This window comes from Papilio machaon, chromosome 22 (genome assembly GCF_912999745.1).
Source record: "Papilio machaon chromosome 22, ilPapMach1.1, whole genome shotgun sequence".
Taxonomy (NCBI): Eukaryota; Metazoa; Arthropoda; class Insecta; order Lepidoptera; family Papilionidae; genus Papilio; species Papilio machaon.
This window is the reverse complement of record NC_060007.1, coordinates 4,907,310-4,929,802: the sequence shown is the minus strand read 5'-3', so window position 1 is coordinate 4,929,802 and position 22,493 is coordinate 4,907,310. Positions and strand designations below refer to the sequence as shown.

The window sequence follows — 22,493 nt, the reverse complement described above, 5'->3', positions numbered from 1 at the left end:
TGGATTCAATTTTAATATAACTTCAACATCGGGTTTCCATTTCCGAAACATTTTTTACACAGACATATTATCCAGAGACTTTTTAAAACGCATGACCTGTCAACCGAAATTTTGGATACAGATGTTTCGACAACTATTTTTTTTTTTAATGATCTAAAAATCGTTGAAGTAAAATGAACTTCAAAGTTTTCTTTGTAAAGTATTTGCAAAATTTCGAAGTTGTGACATTGAAAAACTTAATTTATCGTTGGAATTGTTATTTTTTAACTTTGAATTTTTTTATTCTAAAACTGATTCTGTTATCGAATTACACAGAAAAACGCGTAAGATGTTATCAAGTTAGGACCAGAAATATAAAACACCTACATCATATTGCGAAATAAAATAAAAATAATTTCTGTCTTCATAGGTACTTATAATATGGAGGTGATAATATGAAGGAGGCGATTGAGGTTCTCCATTTTCATGGTCAAGCTATATTCATAGTACATTCATTTCATTCATACAATAGACTAAATGTCCATTTACATGATGCAAGTTGCTTGTCTCTTGCGTACAATTAAATTCAAGTAATAAATATCTAATATAGTCAATACAACTTTTGCTTATAATTATTACAAGTAAATAATGTGCGAAATATTGCATTCAATTATCGCTCTAGCATGTACTAGAAACTGGTATAGTGTAAATGGGCCTTTAGTGTTATTAGTTATTTAGTTAGTTAATACAGCATTACATATTCCATTCTGGACGGTACCAGTATCCCTCGTCGACAGGAGATTTGTCCTAATCTCAGCTAGAATTACAAATTCTACTGTATACGTACAGTATAATACAATTTAAGGTACAGTTTCACTGAACGTAGCGTATATTGTTAAATAATATAATTGGAGACAGAATTGTCTGACTAATATTGCATTTATTTTTATAACTTTACCAAAATAAAATTTTATTGTAAAAATAAAAGTTCTCACTTTCATCTATAGAATTGGAAAATTTTAATGTAATACAAAAAACGCTTTTGTGGCTTTAATGGCATAAACTTAATTAAAGTTTGCACTAAAATATAACACAGAAAAACAAAATCTTATAAAACAACAAGCTGTCATCACCGACTCTGTCCGCGCGGGATTAAAAAAACATGATAGTAGCATATTATGTTCTTTCAGATTATGATCTACATCTATACCAAATTTCATCGAGATTCGTTAATCCGTTCTGGAGATACTTTCAAACAAACATTGATCCATCCATCCAAACATTCGAATTCATAATGTTAATTAAGATAGAAAAAAATGGGATTAAATAATAACCGTCTAGAAATACACTAAATATAAAATAATTGTGACTTTTCCGAAAATAAAGACCTTACCTAGAACCTACATTTACAACCTTCGCAAAAATTACTCAATTTATATGTAATGAACAATGAATGAGGTGTATGATTCGTCACAGTAGTATATTTATTCAAACATACATAATATTAAAAAAGCATTAATTCCGGCCCCAACAAGGTAAAGGCAATTGGGGGCAAACAGTCTGCCAAGACTTTAATCAGTTGGAGTCAAATAGTCTTTGTATACCTTATCGATTCCCTTCTAGGTCGGCTTAACTAGTTATTTATTGCATACTAACGACCGACTGCGACTTTGCTTGAAGGTTATACGTTAATGCGCAAATTAAGCCAGGCAACTAATTCTGCCACCTTTAAGTTTTTTTTATACATTACTAGCTGTCGCCCGCGACTCCGTCCGCGCGCAGTTAAAAAAAATAAAGGAAAAATAGATGTTGGCCGATTCTCAGACCTACTGAATATGCTCACAAAATTTCATGAGAATCGGTCAAGCCGTTTCGGAGGAGTACGGGAACGAAAACTCTGACAAGAGAATTTTATATATTAGATAAGATAAGGTGATAAAAAGCAAATGACCGCTACCCATAGGCATCCGCAATTGCAGATGCGTTACCTACCCTTAATCTGCGAAGGTTGCAGTCCTCTTCCCATCCATTCCATTTAAGAAAAGAGTAGGAAGGGAAATATGATTTAAAATTAGGCATGCAGTTTGTTAAATTAATTTGAAATAAATAAAGTATTTATTAAATTAATTTCATATCTTCCTTTGCCATTTTTAAATACATTTCCTTCTTGTGCCAATAAAATAACAATGTAAATACCAGTCTTTACATTTATAGCCTATTTGAAACATAAAGGAAGTGAAGTGAGTTTCATAATAGAAGAAAATATAATTATTTTTTTAATTAACCGTCAATTTGTAACTTTGTAATAAATTAATTTTGTAGGTAGACGTTTATAATTTTTAGTTCATTGTGATTTAAAAGAAATATGACAATTTTTTCTTTATGTTAGGAAGCTTTTGACATAAAAAAAAAACATGCAAATCTATAAGAAATTAACTGCACAAATATATCACAAAAGAAAACGATTTTCTAAAAACCTTTACAATTATTGTGCAAATTCTTTTGATTAATAATTGTTAAGTTTGAATTTTTACTTTTAAATTTTTAGAATTTCTCCCTATTTTTAATTGGGTTTCTAAACATTCCCGGCAAACCATAGGGCCAATGACATCAAAAGTATGTGTTTCTTATTAGATTCAACATAAATTATTACACAGCTGAGTAACCAAGGCACGCGTGGCAACCAAATACAGAATAACGAGAAAATTACGTCACGCAAACATCGAGCCAGACAAACTGTAGCATACAACACAGCTGTTTATCTACGGAAGTTAAACACAATTTATCGTACGTTTTCCTGTCGAAAAAAAAAACATTTATTATCACCAGCCAGTATTCCAGTTACCATTAAAAATAAATAAATATTTTTTTCCATCACTTACCTGACAGGACGAAAATCGATCGACCACGTGTAGTTGACAATCACAATTCTGTTTCTTAACAAAACACAATCAAAATAAACAATTGACACACACGATTTACTACGTTTTAAAGTTTTACCGAACAAGGGAATACGAATCAATTATGTATTTAAGAAAAAAATTAATTACGCTACAAAACCGGCCGGCGTTTTCCCGGCTAAATAAAGGGAACGAAAACAAAACAATAATTTATCAAACGAAATACAAAGATTTGCGAATCAAAATCGGTTTCAAATCAATCTAAACAACTGGTAGAGTACAGATAATCTTTTTTATGCTTTAATTGGTTAGGATTTTAGCGTATTTTATTTATTATTTCACTGTATTACGAGGATAAACAACGAACGCGTCGATAGCACGGACAGTACTGAGCGAAAAACAAACGCCGGTCGCAAGACGCGGGAAAAGCGAACGTTAAAGTTATACCTATCTCTTTCCCTCGTATATGATTTGTATGCATAAGAAAGCTTTTCCATTTGTAACGCAGAACTTACAGGGTTCATACAAAACTAGGTTGTACTGAATTATTAATTTGCACACTACATTTTTCAGTACAATTATGGTGAAATAATTGAATTGGTTTATTTTTTATGTATATTTCTGGAATCTTTTTCTTCCTTCTGGAATTACCTTAACTAATTTTGATACTTGATAACATTTATATACTTGTATCTTTACTTATTTTAAAAGCATAATATAGAGAGGTATGTGGGTAATAACCTAACAATATTGTTTTAACAAATTTAGTGTTAAATGTGAACCAGTTTTATCCTGTTATTTTGATTCTGTGCACATTAAAATTGCACGAATATAAAATACACACCGTTCCGACATAGTGCATAAAACTTATCTACCGTTATACTAGTTTCACACTAGACGGAAACGGTGAGTCAGTGCAGTAGGATAGTGTATTAGAAGAGTACTATTGTTTAATACCACACCCATTGACAGCTTTGACAGTATGCCTTATTCCAATCTTTGGATTGTAACCATCCTAAAATTTTCACGACGATCATCTCAATTAGGTTATGAATTACGAGCGACCGGTTTTGTTGATGAAAGAACAAAATTTCGTCGACGCGTGCCAGTGTAGTAACCTCTATTACATTGTATTGATAAGTCAAAAGTTTAGCGACTAAAAATTTAAGGTAATCAAAAATTAGCAGTACTACAACTATCCTACAACATTGCCTCACTGTTCTGCCCTCGTGTAAGTAACGTTACATCGAATGGAAACGCTCTCGCTGTCAGCACAACGGACAGCAAAATGAATTTTACTTTGAATTCGTACTTTAATATTCTCTTTGCACTCACTGAAGCGTTATGTATAAATTCACTTTATGGTATTTAATAAATACATAAAGATATTAGTTGTCTATGCTTTATATCATCGTATTACTTATGAACTGGAGTTATACTAGTTTTATTATGACATGAAGATTTATTTTGAATTAACTTTGAGGAAAAATTTATAGTATTTTAAAAAGGTTAATTTGGATTTGAAAGACTCTTTCAAACATGAGTTCTCCTAACCTCAAAATCACAAATTGGTTATCTTGGAGGGACGACAACGAATTTTTTAGTAGGAATTAATCACAACATTTTTAATTCTGGCTTACAGAAGGGTAGAAACTTAGAATTATAAACGATTAATTACTAAATACTTAAATCTAATTCTAGTAGAATTCCTACGAGGTAGTTAATGTCGTTAAGTATACTATCATTATTCCTAACCTAACTCAATTTATATCAACGTTGGTCCCAGAATTAAAATCGTAAGAAAACGAAAGTGTAAAAAAATATATCACATCGGAATACTAATTTCGTTTTTATATACGAAATGGTAAAAGTTTTTTTTTGTTATCCTTACAAATCCACTGTTTAGAATTCATTGGATGTAATCTACTTAACGCGTACGTGAATTTAGATGAAACGCAAACATATAATTTTTGTGTTAGGAAACAATTTTAACAAGAAATATGTGTTAAAATGCTAATAAGTTTAAAGTAAGCAAATAGAGTTGATTAAAACTTAACTCCACGTATATTTTCCCTTCGTATGAAGACGTATTTAGAATGATATTCTAGTGTCCAAGCATTTATTATATTAATTTCTATCCATTGGATATGTCTCCAGTGTTCTATTTTCTTAATGTACTTCCACATAAATCGAAGTCTTCTTAAGAAGAAGGTATATCATATAACCGCTCTGGTGTGGAAGAAGCTCGTCGACACATCAGTGAAGGCAATTCAAGATGAGCACGACCTTCAGTAATGAAGAGTACGAAGAAGAAGAAGGAGAAGATCTCGCAACAACAATATTTGTTAGGTGCACGAATTGACCGGGTCGACCGGTGCAATACCACGACCACACAGAAGACAGGCGTGAAGTGGGAGCAATTCCGCATTTCGTCTGATGCGTGTGGTACCGGAGGCCTAATTCGAGTCCTCTTTCCCTTCCCAACCTTTTCCTATTAGGAAATGATGGGAAGGGGAAGTGGATTTGGCGGAAGAGGGGACGCAAAGAAAGGGGAAATATTCTCTTTCTGTGCGTCACCTTCTCCGTTGATTATAGGTAGGCAACGCGTCTGCATTTGCGGATGTCTATGGGCAAAGGTCGCCTTGCTATTTCGGCGAATTCGGGTGGCCGTTTGCTCGTTTGCCACCTTTTAATATAAAGAAAATAAGTTAAAAACATTACTCACACAATTGTGCAAAATAATAATATTGTAAGATATGATTGTTAATGTCGGACCCATCGAAATAATAATAGAAATTTAGCATATTAAAAATGTAAAACAGTTGTGATTGTAACAAAGAACGTCTTCAAAGACCTTGGTGAGCCGCTCACTGACCTCTCCCAGCTCACGATCTTTGAGTCAAATCAATTGGTAGATATGATTCACTCAGGAATCATCAAGAATTACTACCATTATCTTAATATTAGTAACTGAAATCTATGTCATTTAGTCTTAACATTAGATATTTAGATGTATCATTTTGGTTTTAAATGTTAAAACAAAAGTCTATATCCACAGATAAAATATTTATAATAAATACTATACTACTAGTAAATACAAAAAAAATATTTACCTAATCAAGTGTATTGATTTCCAAATTTAATTTATTACCATAATTTATTACCATATTTTATATATAAATATAGCTCTAGATCTCCAATTAAATATTTATAGTATTTTCTAATATGTATTGCAATATAAAATGATATAGGAATTGGGCTAGCTTTTACGACTAAACCATACGAAAAGTACATTTATTATTTCAGATAATTTTCCTTTTGTTCGCCATAAAACCTTTTTACGACTTACGTTCCATTACGTCTTCATCTTTATCAGGAGGGTTTTCATAAATATAAAAATAGTATTACGATCCCCACATTAAAAGCTTTTTTATGCATAAATGGTAAAAAACTACATACAATGAAAAGCGCCTTTCAAAATTTAATAGCTAATAAATAGGAAGTATATTTTGCGATCACTTTCCACAGATAATTTACATCAATGTTGTTTACACACATGAAACTGTGTTCTGTTGAAATATGTTATTCACTTAGCAAGTATCAGGAACAAGATGCACTAAGTAAATGACGTCGTGTACACATCGTGTACCCAGAATATATTGTAGACTGGAAATGTACACCGGTGCTTCACCTTGTACACATTGTCTCAGGAATTACTTGTGCTACTGTTTGTATTATCGTTGAACATTCACACATGCTCTAACGAATATAATCTAATATAATATGACAAACAAAATGTCACTAGCATTATTCCAGGCGCTTAAGAAGTCAATTAAAATCAAAATTAAAATCTTTTTTGTTGCATTTATTTTGCAATTAACGATAAAAAGATAGAAAGAAAACATTTAACATAATTACTGGCCATTGTTTTTTTTTATCTTAAACGGTAAAAATAAGGACTGACATCAATTTGGAACAATATCTTCAAATTACGTTGTAGTTCAGGAATAATTTCACTACAATTAGCAAACCTACCGCAGTTTTCAATCTCACATCCTACCGCAACACTGCCGCTCTATAAGGTACACTAAAAGCCATGTAAATTACATGTTCACAGCCCAATTACGTGTATCGAAGTTTAATATAGTGGTTACCAAAATTTTGATTTACGTAGCGTAGCCTTTGTTAATATTTTGTGTATTTTAGCTAGCAGCAGCTTAACTAGCAGTTTCCCCCGACTTCGCGCGAAATTAAAAAGAACACCAAGAAATGAATATAGACTATATCAACAGTGTAAGAATTTTTAAAATTGACTCAGTAGTTTTGGAGCTTATTCAATGCTAACAAACAAACAATCAATTCAATTCTCTTTATAACATTAGTAGAAATTACATTTTTATTTAGCTCAAACTTTAATATCATATTGTAATTTAAACTTAGTAAAATCATTTTTAGTTATAGTCTTAAATGTCTTTATTTTAATAGACTTTTAGACGTTTTTTACCTAAGTATTTTTGTGTCGATATTTATTATAATTCTATTGAAGTTTTTCTTCGAAAATATATTTCGATATCATCTCGCAGGTTTCTACATTAATGAAAACTTATTGATGAAAATCTTTTGGGAATAATACACAAAAGTCTGCTTTAGTATAGAAAATAAATTTCAGAAGCTATTTAATATTAATATTACAAATTAAATGTGAAATCATAGTATCCAAAGTAATACATAGCCTATTTGTAATCCTATATTAACCTATTTGTAATCCTATGTAACCTATATATAATATTTAGGTCTATTTCCATAAAATATAAACTAAGGGGTAAACGTTATAGTCCGATATTAATTGAAGTTGGTTCAAACAATTGAATTATCGCTCTATTGTGCGAAGTTAAATCCAATCAGAATATTCCAGAATACTCAGATAAGTAAGATTTCACAATTTAACAATATGTTTAAATATAAAATAAGAGGAAATGTGGACATATCTTATTTAAATTTATTTTATCCAAAAGTACAAAACTATACCAATTTCGTCAACTTAACCTTATTTCACTCATGTAGGGTCGATGGGGCTGTATTGCCCTACAAAACGGAAGGCCGGCAACGCCTCTGCGATTCCTCTAGTATTGCAGATGTGCATGGGCGTCGAACACCTTGGTGCTCCCGCTGCTCGTTTGCCCCCTTATCTCTCTTTCCCGATCGTGGGGGAACCCAATGTAGACACGATGGGTGTGTTTCTTTAGAAATCCCGGGACTCACCAGTTGCAATATATTGCAGGGGATAAAAGGGGTTTCAGTGAGTTAAGTTTCATAACCCTGTCTTTCCCCTAGAGACAGATTTTGAAGATATTCAACTATAAAATCAAAATGTTAGTGTTAAAATGAAATATTCTTAAAAGAAGGAAATTAAATTCCGTCGTCTATATTCAAACTTATTTATTACGTAGTTCAAATTGTTCTCTTTTAACATTTACATAAATACGTTTGCGTTGATTATTCGACTCTGCGTATTCGCAAAACTTTCGAATTAGACGCTTTTGTTTCGTCCAATGCTTAATTAATAGCCGGGCTTTTATTCAACAGACATTCTAATGAAAATATATTCGATTTGATTATCTAAGGGGAAGTTTAACTGAACGAGTGAAGCGAACATTTGTTCGTTACGAACACAAACTTCAGAACATTAAACATAATCAATTAACTTTGTATGTATGTGACTATCTAAATTCAGAAATATAATGTATCTATAAACACACGGTCGCACTGTCGCTTTTTTACCTCTGCGTTGAAAATTGGCGTGCGCGGTTCTCTTTAAAATAACTCTTGTTCACACAGCCCTCAAAATGCAACATTGCATTTTGGGAGAGTGGCGAGGAACGTCGTGTGTAGAAACATTATCATAAGAACAGATACACGGAAATCCTTCGGAAATTTGTTCTAATTGAACGCTTTTTTAACGCGCGACAAAAAGTGCCCCTGACAATGAGGGCTTAGCTCTTGAGTTGCATTTCGAGCGCGTCGCTCAAGAACCGCCTACGCCGAATTTTAACGCGGCGTTAAAAAAGCGCGCGTACGAACGATTTGATTTTTTACCTTGAAATAGGTAAAAGCGTGAGAAGCTTTGATAATTTTGGTTTTTAAGAGAAATCTAAAAAAAAAATTCCTTTGCTTACTACTTATACTAATACTAGACAGATTTTTATTATCTAATATATAAAATTCTCGTATGACAGTTTTCGTTCCCGTACTCCTCCGAAACGGCTTGACCGATTCTCATGAAATTTTGTGAGCATATTCAGTAGGTCTGAGAATCGGCCAACATCTATTTTTCATTTTTTTTTTAACTGCGCGCGGACGGAGTCGCGGGTAAAAGCTAGTTTAATATAAAATTAACTAAAATAAAATATAACATTCAACGAATATTTTGCGTTGCAAAGACTTTTGAAGTTGTTACATGTATAATCAAATTGTTTCATAAATATTTATAAGGCAAGCAGATAGCGAAGTTTGCTTTGCTAATTGCTAAACGAATCGGCAATCCTGCGGTTTGACAAATATCTGACAGGAATGCTGGGAACCGTTTCACTTCATTATTCCTTTTAGAAATTCTCTAAGCGATTTTCATGGTTATTTATACAATACTACTAGCTTTTTCCCGCGACTTCGTCCGCGAATATTTAGAAAAAAACTTTAAAAGTATGTGTCTATGTGTCCTTTCAGATTATGTCCTATATCTATCACAAATTTCATCGAGATCTATTGAGACGTTCTACAGATAATTTCTAATAAACATCCATCGATCCATACATCCATCCAAACATTAGCATTTATAACATTAATAAGATAATAAAACTAATTTTGTAAAGAGAGTAGGCAGGTTACGTAAGTATAAACTATCTTTAAGTACCTATCTAAAAATCAATCTTATCTTGTTAATATTATAAACTAGCTTTTACCCGCGACTCCGTCCGCGCGGAACAAAAAAAAATGCACACAAAATAAAAAAGTTCCTACGTCCGTCTCCTAGTTCTAAGCTAGCTCCCCATCAATTTTCAGCTAAATCAGTTCGACCGATCTTGAGTTATAAATAGTGTAACTAACACGACTTTCTTTTATATATATAGATAGGTGCGAAAGTTTAGATGGATGGATAGATGGATGGATAGATGGATGGATAGATGGATGGATAGATGGATGGATAGATGGATGGATAGATGGATGGATGGATGTTGACCGCCCAGGGCGCCGGGCATAATATACCTTAAGACGTGCCCCCTAAGATACTCCATCTTTTGAAGATTTCCCTTATCACCAATAAGAAAGGGGGGCACCGCAAACATCTCGCCCAGGGCGCCGGAAATGCTAAAACTGGCCCTGTAAATGACTTGGAAGCTATAATAGTTTTTTCCGTACATCATATGAGTTGGTAACTCGTAGTTGAGTTAATTCTTTTGTAAAGAAATTGTTCTTTTTTGATAGAGAATATTTTAAACGATTTCATTGCCTATTCAGTCGTGTGATATTAAATTTAACACCAAAAGCAAAATTTCGGGTTATAATAGTGCGGTTATTGTCTGTGTCATATGTCGCGAGCGGGTGTTTTGCGGGCGAACGCTCGCGGTTGCACCGAAACGATTTGCCTTCATGTTTGCGGTTACTGAATAAAACTTGACGCTCGAATTATTGTAAATGTTGAAGATTTTCATATGCTATTCTTGTTGACAGGCGACATCGTAAAATGTAATAGCTTTTCCATCTGCAGCTTTATATATAATATCAAAAATAATTTTATCGAGTAATTAAATGTACTTAGAGATACTGTATAAGGCTGATGGAGGAATATATCGTAGCTTCAAATTACTGAATAAAGTTGCGCAAAAACAGTCCATCTCTTTCCCTTCCTTCCTCCAACAAATCAAAAAGGTTAATTCTTCTTCTTATAGTGCCGTCTTCTCGCGAAGGTCGGCGATGATCAAGTCAATCTGCATTCTCGAAACCGCGGCTTTGTATAACGAACGGGTGCTTTTTCCGAAACAATGGCGTAGGTTTTTTGCCAGGAAAAAGGTTAATATTATTCCTTAACCTTTTGTTTCTTTTTCATAGAAAGTCGATATACTAATCATGGAGTGCGTTACCCTTACATGAGTCATCAGGATTTCCCGGATAAGCGTCACGGGGTAAAAGTTAACTCATCGGTAATGGCGTGAGTCACTCAAAACGTTCGCTTTATAACTTTTTAATGAATATTTGTGCTGACTGTACAAGAGTTGACTGCTACAGTTTGTTCTTGTTAAATTTCAAGTATTTATTTATTAAGTAACTTATAATGTTCTCACATTTGACATGTTCCAATGATCTTGCGATTTGATATTTTTTGGGTTTATATTTTTTGACCTTTTATCATAATAATATAATATATGCCCCTTTATTCTAAGTCAAGATTTTACACTTAATTTTTTGAAGCAAATTAAGAAATAATTTTAACTTTTCATGCAACTTTTTTCAATATTCTTTTACGAAATTTGATTATTGCATAGATTGGTTTTACCTTTAGTGGAAGTTAGTATGTTATTTGTATTGAATAGAACAGAGATAATAAACTTGCGAGCTCTCGAAAAGCCTTCAGTCTAACCGGAACCGGAAGAATAGCCATCGTATTGGTCACCGGAAATGGCTTGCATGGGATATATTTTGCGCCGGAAACAGCGGTCATTTCCGATTCGATCTATTTCCGATGGTTCCACTGTTGTCGATTTGTTTCGTCATTCGTCGAATTGTTTCGGATTATGGGATTAAATTATTACTTTCAATTCACAGCTTAATTTGATTGAAATAAACAATTATACGAATTTGGATTTTATGCCAACAGTCTTATAGAACCTTATGTTTACTCAAATTCAGCACTTATTTTTGTCTTCGTTGTAAATCTGATTATTATGTTAAAATTAAGTTAAAAAAATCGTAACATCGGAGCATTTTAATAATTTCCCAACTAAAATTGAAAGCTAGTACGGGAGGACCCCATAATATTAAAAATAAGCAAATTCGTTCGCAGCAATATATTCATAGTGCAGTATTGCTGAAATTCAGAGGCATAACGAACGGCCTAAAAAATTGCTGAACATGCCAAAAAATGGCCGCAGAAATGTTACCATCCGTAAAATGTTAGAGCAATATATCATGGATACATTTTCACAAATTGGCCGCACGGTAAAATTGTGAAAATATTGATAACTGTTGAAAGCTGCAAAAAGCTTTTTTGTTAATTTAAAATAATTTTAATTACCATACAATTTTTACGCTAAGATGTAATTAATAAAGAGTATAATTTCCAAAACAAAAAGCTCTTAAAGCTTGGAACTGTTCAAATTTCACATATGTGTGTCTCCTTTTCTCCGTCTACGTTATGTCTTTCTTCTCCTTCATGTAACGAAATGTACTAAATGTGGGTATACGAGTTCGCTATAGCATATTTTTATTGCAGTCTGTTTTACAATTAAATTAATAAACTTGCCTTCACATTTTGTTTTAATTTCCTTATTACACCTTCATTATCGATATGTTATTCAGCGGATAAAAAGGCCTAATCTTGCAAATTATTCCCTTTGACAAGTTGAAGCTATTTTCACCTTTTATGGGGAATTTTTCGGCAGTCGACGTCAAAGAACATTTCTCAGAGTCGGCGTAAATTGAACAGCCCAATGAGGTGTGAACTGAAATGAGTTTCACGGAGCTAATATAGTTTCTAAATTGATTTCCGATTGCTGAACGTTTTCAAAGTAATTTGTCGATATTAACATTATGCGATCGAAGTTTTTTTATGTTGTTTTGTTAACTCTTTAATAGCTATATTTTTATTCAAGACAAAGTCTGTGATAAATAACTCATATTTTTTGTTTTTCATCATACTCGTCGTAATTTTTATCTTATTTTATTTTGTAAGTATTATTTATTCATCTCTTTATCTTCGAAATAAGAAAGATAAATGAAATTTTTTAAATATAAAAGTTTCGACAATAGACCCATGTTTAGCTGCTCTATTTAAAAGATTTCATCCGTGCGATGTTAAGCTTCATTTTAAATTAACATTCAACCTTTACCAGTGAAAAAAGTTGGTATTTTTTTATATATTTCAACATAATACGAAACATTATAAATTTCGTATAGATATCATAGTCAACAAAACCGCCAATCTGTGCGGTCGTCGGTTTTGTTTGTGGCTGACATGCTGAACGCTGTTCGTTTTTGGAAATTTTTGAATTTCCTTTACATTTGTGGAATAATTGTATTATTTTAATATTGTATTCATCAGTTTGAAAATAACGAAAAATTATACAAGAAGTTTCCACTTTCGTAACCAATGTTTAACAACAATATTGGCATCTATCTTAATCTATTTCAAAGAAGGATTTAAAAAATAATGTTTAACACAATTGTCATGACATTCAAAGCTACACCTTCAATATTAATTTTACAGTCGGATTGGTCACTTAAATCGTACATGAGGCCTAGTTTTAGTCTTCTTTCCCTTCCCACCCTTTTCTTATAAGTGATGGGAAGGCGGAGTGAATTTGATAGAGGGGACGCATAGGAAGAGGAAATATTCTCTTTCTATGCGTCCCCTCCTTCGATTAAAGGTAGGCAACATTGTAATTGCGAATTTAGGCGAAATCAGTTGACTTATAATAAAAAAAAAAAACGTGAGTAGGCAAAAATTGAACTATCAGTAAAACTGTATGAGTTTTGCCTCAGTAAGTTACCTACAGTAAGACTGTAAAATTGTGCAGTTAAAACTGAAAATGTGTAGTAACCTTTATATTCTTAAAATTTAAATAAACCATGAATTTTATTGCCCTTTATGCATGCTCTTTAAATAGGTCTTATATTTAGCAAATATAAACAAAACTTACCAAACACAGTGTTTACTGGTTTTCTTAGTCATGATAACTTGTAAGTTTTCATTGTAAGCTTGTTTTCATTGTTAGCAACTTGGGAAAGTTCGCTGAGTCACTCTCTGTGACTTATTCCGGGAAGGATTTGTCAGGGCCGGAGTGACGAGGTGAAATCAGAGAGTCAATGTACCGGGGAAGAGTATTTCAATTTATTTTACGTACACCTTATTATGTACGTAATCTTGTTATACTTTATGATATTTTTAAATTTATCTCACACTTTTTTACATATATATTGTAAAACAATGCTTGGAATATTCATGTTTTTTTTTGTTTGGGGATAATAATTTCTATCTTCAATTATGTGTAAAATCGGTAAGTCCACAGTTGTCTCACTATTAAACTTAAAAAAAAACTTTCAGTTATTCTATTATTTAAGAATTATTATATTATAGTTCATTTCGATGTAATATCAACCTTATAAAGGCTAGACAGATACTAGGAAAGGTGATTCATTGGAGTTCCCGAGTTACACAGACAAAGCCTACCTTATATTGAATAGTTTCAAGGAATTAAAATTGAATAATAGTACATTATAGCTAACACGCGATTGTAAAACGTATGGGAATTTAAACACAGTATATATTTAACTTTATACACAACTACAAGTTTCCTGCGACTTCATCCTCGGGAAAATAAAAAAAAAACAAGTAATATAGCCTATGTCACGCGGGAATAATGTAGCTTCCTAAAAATGAAAGGTTTTGTTCACTAGTTTCGGAGCCTATTCAATGCAAACTAACAAAAAATGAAATTTTCCCTCTTTACAATCTTCATCATTATCAACCAGGGCTCTTCCACTGATGAACGTAGGCTCCTTCATCAATTGCCACAACGCCCGGTCCTAAGCCGCCCAGTGCATTCAATTATCCAGTTATCCAGTGCACCTCTCTTTACAATATTAGAATAGAAAGTAAGTTATAGTACAATAATATAACTTAGATGACATAGATTCTATTTTCCTAATTTCTAGGTAGGCGTACTAAAATTATACAACCTTAAGTATAGGTTTTTATTCATATTACCACAATTCTAATAAACCGTTCATAAAATATACTTTCAATTCTTGAAACGTCTTTGGATATAAAACTGTTTACCTACAAATTGTGATCTTGTCTGCGATGGTTACAAATAAAATGTCACGCTTCAATCAATCGAAGCTTTTGCGGAGTTCTTTTGTTTCATTCTGGTTTCAATAAAATTATTCGTATATCACAAATATTATATTTACAGACAGGCTGATCACAGATTGCGGTGATAAAAAAGTATATTAAATAAACTAGCGACTCCGTCTGCGCGAAATTAAAAAAAAACTTAATCAGTAGCCTATGTGTTCTTCCAGATTATATTCTAAATCTGTGCCTAATTTCATCAAGATTTGTTCCAAAGATACCTTATCCATTTATCCAGAAACATTTATCCATCAATTCATCCATCTATCCAGCTAAACTTTCGCATTTATACAGGAGGCATTATTACATTTATTACATTTCGCACCTACCACAGGAGGCAGAGTCCTAAGAAATTGTAAAAAAAATTTGTGGATCGATATTTTTTTGGAACGAAGTTCCTTATCGCGCGTTGTGAAAGGGAGCTAGACGGAAAAAATTCTTACGAAAAGTTGTCACGACACTTTTTGCTATAGTAACCATGGCAACGACGTGACAATATATAACGAAAATTCATAGGAACTTCGTTTCATCCGGGTGTCCCTTGACACCTCTCAAGTTTTTTTTATTTATAATATATAATATTAGTAAGGATTAGTAAGATAAGAGTTCTAGCTTAACCCATAATAAGTCAAATTAAATTAAACTAAAAATTAAATAAAGTAATAGCAATGAAATATTCAATTGTTGATTTCAGGAATACAAAGATCTTGTTAGTGAGATTTCTGAAAGCACAAAAAGGCATTTCGCTAAAAAAAGAGTGACAAATTTATGCTTTTTCTTCTTCTTGACGTGCCTGCCTGAAGATTTCCGATCAGTTCTCCATATTTATTTAACCTTATGCTTTGGACATTATGTAAATAATAATTTAATTATTTCTACACAGATTCTAAGTCAAGTTTACTTAAGCGTGAATCTGCCAAGTTTAATTAACTACAACACCTGAACAATCTCAGTACAAATTGTTAAGTATCTGTCGAATGCACTAATATGTAGTTAACGTAATGTTAATTTCACACAAGGGTTAAGCAGTAGGATAGAAAATGACTGCTATTGTTTGAATAAACAATTATTGTGAAAATAGGACTACCCCTGGTGACAATGTTAAAGGTCAGTCAGAATCAGAAGTGTCATACAAATTGACAAAATTTAACTTTCGATTCTGGGCCAGATATCTTTGTTTTTCTATATTTCTTTCAAAGTATTTTGACGATGTTAAAAGCGGTAAAGATCATTGTCAATTCTATATATTTTTTTACTTTGGAAAACCAATATCTCCAATCAAATATTAAAATACATCGTCTATTGTGCTGTTCTTTCTCGACCTGTGTGTATATTAGTACTGCACTATCCTTCTGCACTGCATAAATGTTCTACCCCCGTGTGATTCTAGCGAAGAGCTGGTATGAAGTGGTACTGAACAAAGAGTCTGTAAGCCGTTGAGAGTAAACAGTCGATCGAGCTCACAGCTACATCTGTAAATAGATACTACTTACTCAACAAGTATACTTAAGTTCTAAGTTATAAGTTTTAAAATCAATTGCCAAAGCTTTTCAAGAGTATTCTTACATACATGATTATTTTTAACTACTTACGATTATTCTTCAATGGTTTCCAATTCCAAAACACTTCTACAGAAACTTATAAAAATATAATTCCATTTTTATACTTTCGGTTTCTATTATTTATGCTGATAAAAACCCGCAAAGTTGTCAATCTTTCAGTAGCATACCGCTCTCTTTTACTCTAATTACTTTTTAATATCTTTCTTCTCTCTCATGTAACGATAATCCCAAACCTGACGGGCGCACTTTCTATTCTCTTAATAATGTTTTGAATACATTTTCAGTAGAATTTTCGAGATAAATTTAACCATTGTCAACAACAAAGTTTCAATTCGTTACGAACATGTTTCCGAAGCTGTTTGTAGACACAATTTAATTTTCATTTATTCGACTGTAAACTTCTTCGCCCAACGGATTAACGAATTTAAAACTTTTGATTTAATTTATTTAAGATTTAAACTATTTAGAACAAGGTGTACAAATTATTATTCAGGGAACATGTTTAGTTCTTATTTATGTCAAGGCATATTCCCATTAAGGATACCACATTTTTACAATTGCAAGCAATGTTGACAATTTCTTCTAATTTTATAATATATTATAAGATATTTGATCCAAAAGTATTTCAAAAGAAATAAAATAACAGCGAAATAACGAATTTAACTCTACATCTAAATAATCCTCGCAATAGTATAAACTCACACGGAACGTAAATAAACAAAAATGTCAGACGTTCCTCAATGACCGATGGAAAGAGACTGCCATGGGCAGCAACGCATGCTTCCTTATAAAAAAAACCTTTTGTGAGACTACCCTCAACAGTCCATTCGTTCCTAACAATATTATAATTTTAAAGCCTGTTTAAGTGATATCTAAATAAGAAAATCAACAAACCAAAATCTTGATTAAATCTTATAAATAATTAAAATCAATCCATAAAATGGCTGATTTTCCCAACAAACTTCCAAAGTATTTAGCATTATTATTTTGCATACAAAGTAACTTCAAAGGAAAGTTTAACGAAGCTAATGGCCGTCTTTATTGGAGATAATAAAACTAATTATAATTCTTAAATGGAAATAGGCTGTATTGAATAGAAATTCAAATAAATTTTGAACAATTATGTCCTTTTTTAACAAGAAAGAAATACCACAAAGATAAATCTTTCTGTATTATTAATTAATATAATAAATGCGAGTGTTAGGATGGATGGATAGACAGATGTTTGTTAGAAGGTATCTCCAGAACGGTTCAATGAATCTGGATAAAATTAGGCATGGATATAATACGTGTAAGAACACATAGGCTACTAATCAAGTCTTTTCAATTTAGCTGAAATTGGGTAGGTAGCTGAGAACCAGGAGACGGATATAGGATACTTTTTATCTCGTTTTCTTTTTTAATTCCTCGCGGAAGGATTCGCTGGCTAGTAGTAACGGAATAGCTAGTGTATTATACATTTTATGATTTTTTTTTTATTTCCCTTATCCCTGCTGCTATCAGTTCTGCAGCAACCTTGGTTTCCTTAAAATTTCCTTATATTACTCTGTAGCTTGGGGGGGAGTCCTAGGCTACACGGTAAGCCGGTGCTGGTGTGAGGGCCGGTCTAATCCTCCGCCTCTGAATATGTCGTCGTTATCAATGTCGTCATGTATGGGTATCATATTGAAATGGAATAAAATATAAACAGTTCATTTTATGAGGTTACACTCTCCAACAAAAATCAAAAAACTTATGAAATTTATAATATTTTTTATTACTAACATACTAAGTACTTATTCAAAGAACTTAAGCCGTCCCTTGGCGTACATTTTTCGCATTAAGTCTACATTAAGGGGTACGCTTAATGACCACTAAACGAATCTGCGATAATAAATCTCTCGAACACTATTAAAGTAAGCAGAGACCCGTTGTACTCACAAAATATTAATTCATCAAGATACTAGATTCGTATAACTTACAAAAATGGTATTTCTAAATTACATTTTAAATGCCATAAAAATTTGTAATAAAGGTATCAGTCGAAAACTGTTAAATTAATAATGTTGCAAACTTTCTTAAACATTTTATCCACTTAAAATTCTTAAAAGAGTTTACTCGATCAATCTTTATAAATTCTCAACTCGAGCAAGAACCGTGTCACTTTATTTTCGACCTACATACGTAATACCATACTTAAATAGCTATTATCAAAAATTTTGCCACCCAAGGTCATCAACGCGTAGTGGTCACCCTCTTCGTCCACGCGGAATTAAAAAAAATAGTAATAATTATAGCCTACCTTCCTCGAGGATAGTGTAGCTTCCCAACAGTGAAAGAATTTTTCGAATCGGTTTAATAGTTTCGTAGCCTATTCAATGCAAACAAACAATAAAATAATTCCCAATTATTAACGAACATTTTTCTGCTCTAAATTTAAAGGGTTTTTCATCCTTTAGCCATATTCATTGTATTTCTTCTTCTTCTCAGCCACGTAAAGCGCACTGCTAGGCATAGATCTTCCCCAAAATCGGTCCTGATGCCGGCATCCAGGATACTCCCGCAACCTTGACCAAATCGTCGGTCCATCTTGCGGGAGGCCTGTCCACGCTGCGTCGATCTATACGTGGCCGCCATTCCAGTACGTTGCGTATTATATTTATTGTATTTATCTAATAATAAATATTATATATAATAAATATAGGTATATAATGGTAATATTATTCAGTGTTCTTAAATTAGTCCAATTTTTGCTTGTTAAAAATACATAAAACCTTCTTCAAAATCTTATCCAATTATCTGACATTGGCTCAAATAATCCTATATACGTTGTGTTGTAAACTTAGTCTATATAAATACAATTTCCCTATTGAAAAGTAAATAACTCGCTTTAACAACTCGCGAATAATTTAAAACTTCAAAATGGCTTTTAAAGTGACTTTGAATAATAATCGAGTGATAACTTCGCTGATCAGACGCTTGTTATTTCATGAAATTGTTTTTTGTAATGCTGTAACGTGAGTTTCCATAGCTTTAATGTTTCTTCAAAAACATTATGGTTATCACATTATTTTGAAATGAATCGTTCCCCCTTTGAATTAGTCTAGCCATTCAAAGGGGGAACGCTGCCAGTATCTTCGGAACCTTGCCTAAAGGGACACCTTTTAATGATATATTTTAGTTTTTATGTATTATATTTAATCTAATATTTTAATTTTCTATATATATTAACTATACTACATGTTAATACTTTATAATTATTGAGTACACAGTACAGTATTATTTCAAGTTAACATGATATTTTTTAATTTTGAAATGAATAAGTTGATCAAATATTTCTGTATTGTTGTTTAGACAGAGAAAAGTAACGAAATTACAGATTATTGTGGTTGTTTTTCTCCTTACAGGGCCACATTCAGTATTTTTTCTAGATTAGATTAGATTAGATTTAGTTTTGCTAATAACATTGTTTGATGTGAAAGACAACTACTTCCGTACTTTTACTATATTCTTTATTCTTATTGTTATTAAATAAAAAAATGTAATAAATTTAATATTTAATATTAGTTTTTTTATTTACTTTCGTACACTTTCTCTTAAATACTCGATTTTATTTTTGTAGCTGTTACGCTATAACAAAATTAATTGGAGTTTCCTTTTAAGACAATAAAATTAATTATAACTTCTCTCCGTAAACCCCGGAGTATTTGATATAAATTTTAACGCCAATTTCGTAACAATTAGATCCATTCTAAATTTCAAAGAAAACTCTCCCTTAGCTAACTCAACACTTCGTCAGCATATTTAACAACTCTGAAATTACTTCAATTTTACTTAAAATAATTTATTGAAGACATTTAAAAGATAGTTTAAAAAAGACTTCATTTTATGATCCAGAACAGCAAATTTTAAAGCATGTCATATTATTTTTTTTTAAGAAATTCCGTTGTTTGGGTTTGTTTTTTTTTAAATAATTATATCACATTAAAGAGTATCTCTACACTTAGTAATTTAAGACAGACAGTTTGATTCATAATATTGGAAAATTAAATATATGGATGGATTTACAATGCCTTACTTATACTAAAAAAATTTCCTCCCTTTCATTTTCTATGAAAAAAATAGACTAAATAATATAATGTCTTTTACAAGTGTTTCGGCAGTGAAAACTGATAGATACTTAATCTTAATTCGTTATGAAATCTCATTTTCTTTACCTACCGTTCCACGTAAACATTATAATGAAGTTTTTGAAATTTACATTTTGATTGAATGCGGCCCTGCTCAAGATATAGGTACACGTAGAACGTGTTAACAAAATTGAGAAGCTCTGTTTTATACAAGAAATCCGCACCAACTTTTCTTAGATAAGTTCAACGATAAATAGATAAAAATATAGGCTTAGTTATTCGAGGGTTAAAGAGCTTTTTATAGTTATAATAATTTTTAAAACCGGTTTTGTAGTTTTTGAGTTTATCCAGAACAAAGTAATAAATAACTAACTAATAATAAATAAACTAATCTTTATGATAATAAAGAATGTATACTGTATGTTATATGTTAAAACATTAAATCATTTGTTAATTTTTGTTTATTTAATTTTAAATTTTAAGAAACTTTTGTGTGAGATTTTATTATTCAAAATATACAATTTTGTAGTATAATTTTAAACTGGCTGTCTAATGCGACTCTGTCCGCGCGGATTTAAAAAATAAACGTAATAAGTAGCCTATGTACATTTGTGTTAAAATTCATCAAGATCCATTGAGCTGTTCCGGAGACTTTCGAGAAACTTTCGCATTTATAATATTAGTAAGATATAAAATGTACTTGACTCGCATGATAAAGTTTTCAAACCCTAAAATGTTACATCTAAATGTATAAAATTTTTAGATGTAAATTTTTAAGCTTCAAAACTTTAGGTGAAAAGATTTCAAACGAGGCGAGAGTAAACATTTACAGGCGAAATCCTGACTTTGCTAAATTTTATAGAGTCAAGAGCATCATGTATAAAATTATTTTAGTTTTTGAAATTTAAAGCACTTTACGTGAGTTTACACCAGTATTTCACTATGCAAAATATTTAAGAATAAATCAGGAGACGCAAAAATCTTTTCCTTATTTTAAACTAGCCGTTGCCAGTGACTTCTTATAAATTAAAAAAAAAAATGCTAATTTCGTTGTGTAGTTATCGAGTAATTATAAAAAAAAACAGGAATCACGGTTCTATTTTTTAATATAAAATACCCTATGGGTTCTTTTATTACATTCTATGTGCGAAATGACATGCCAATCTGTTCTTTTCTGTATTAACATGGAAACAAACAACTGTCGAATCGTCTTACTAACATTATAAATGCGAATGTTTATATGGATAGATGGATGTTTGTTCGAAAGTATCACCAGGACGGCTCAACGGATCTTGATGAAATTTGGCACAGATGTAGAACATAGTCTGGAAGAACACATAGGCTACTTATTAAGTTTTTTTTTTATTCCGCGCGTTCGGAGTCGCGGGCAACAGCTAGTTTATAATATTAGTAAAATGTTTTCAATTTTTTTATTCAAATTAACTTTAAGGCTTTTCATCGAATTTAATTTGTAGAATAGTATGTGAAATATTTGCAAAATTTATCTAGTATTATTACTTAAATGTATCTAAAAATTCAACTTAGTATAATTTAAAACGGTCTTTGTAGTTTTGCAACACAATATAGTTAGGTTTCCACGCCAGTACACTGTAGAGGCGGACCTCGCAAATGTTTGCGCCCGGATGAACACACAGCATCCTGATCTCATACTTTGTACTAACAGCTGGACCAAACACTTTGTGTTATTTAGTTTTACATAAATAAAGTTACATAGACTCGAGTCGGTGGCGCCTTAAGCACTGGACTATGGATCGGACGTTCATCTTGTATTCATCGTCGCGACGAAAACAAAAAA

The 22,493-nt window shown here is 31.8% G+C and overlaps 1 protein-coding gene across 1 annotated transcript in view; it reads right to left on the bottom strand.

Moving 5' to 3' along the window:
* LOC106708223 (brain tumor protein) overlaps positions 1–2,978 on the bottom strand; it is a 317,131-nt gene extending 314,153 nt beyond the window's left edge. Inside the window, exon 1 of the mRNA XM_045683553.1 lies at positions 2,862–2,978. The gene's annotated coding sequence lies outside the window, so the exon portion shown is untranslated. The remainder of the gene's footprint in view (positions 1–2,861) is intronic.
* Between the last annotated feature and the right edge of the window lie 19,515 nt (positions 2,979–22,493).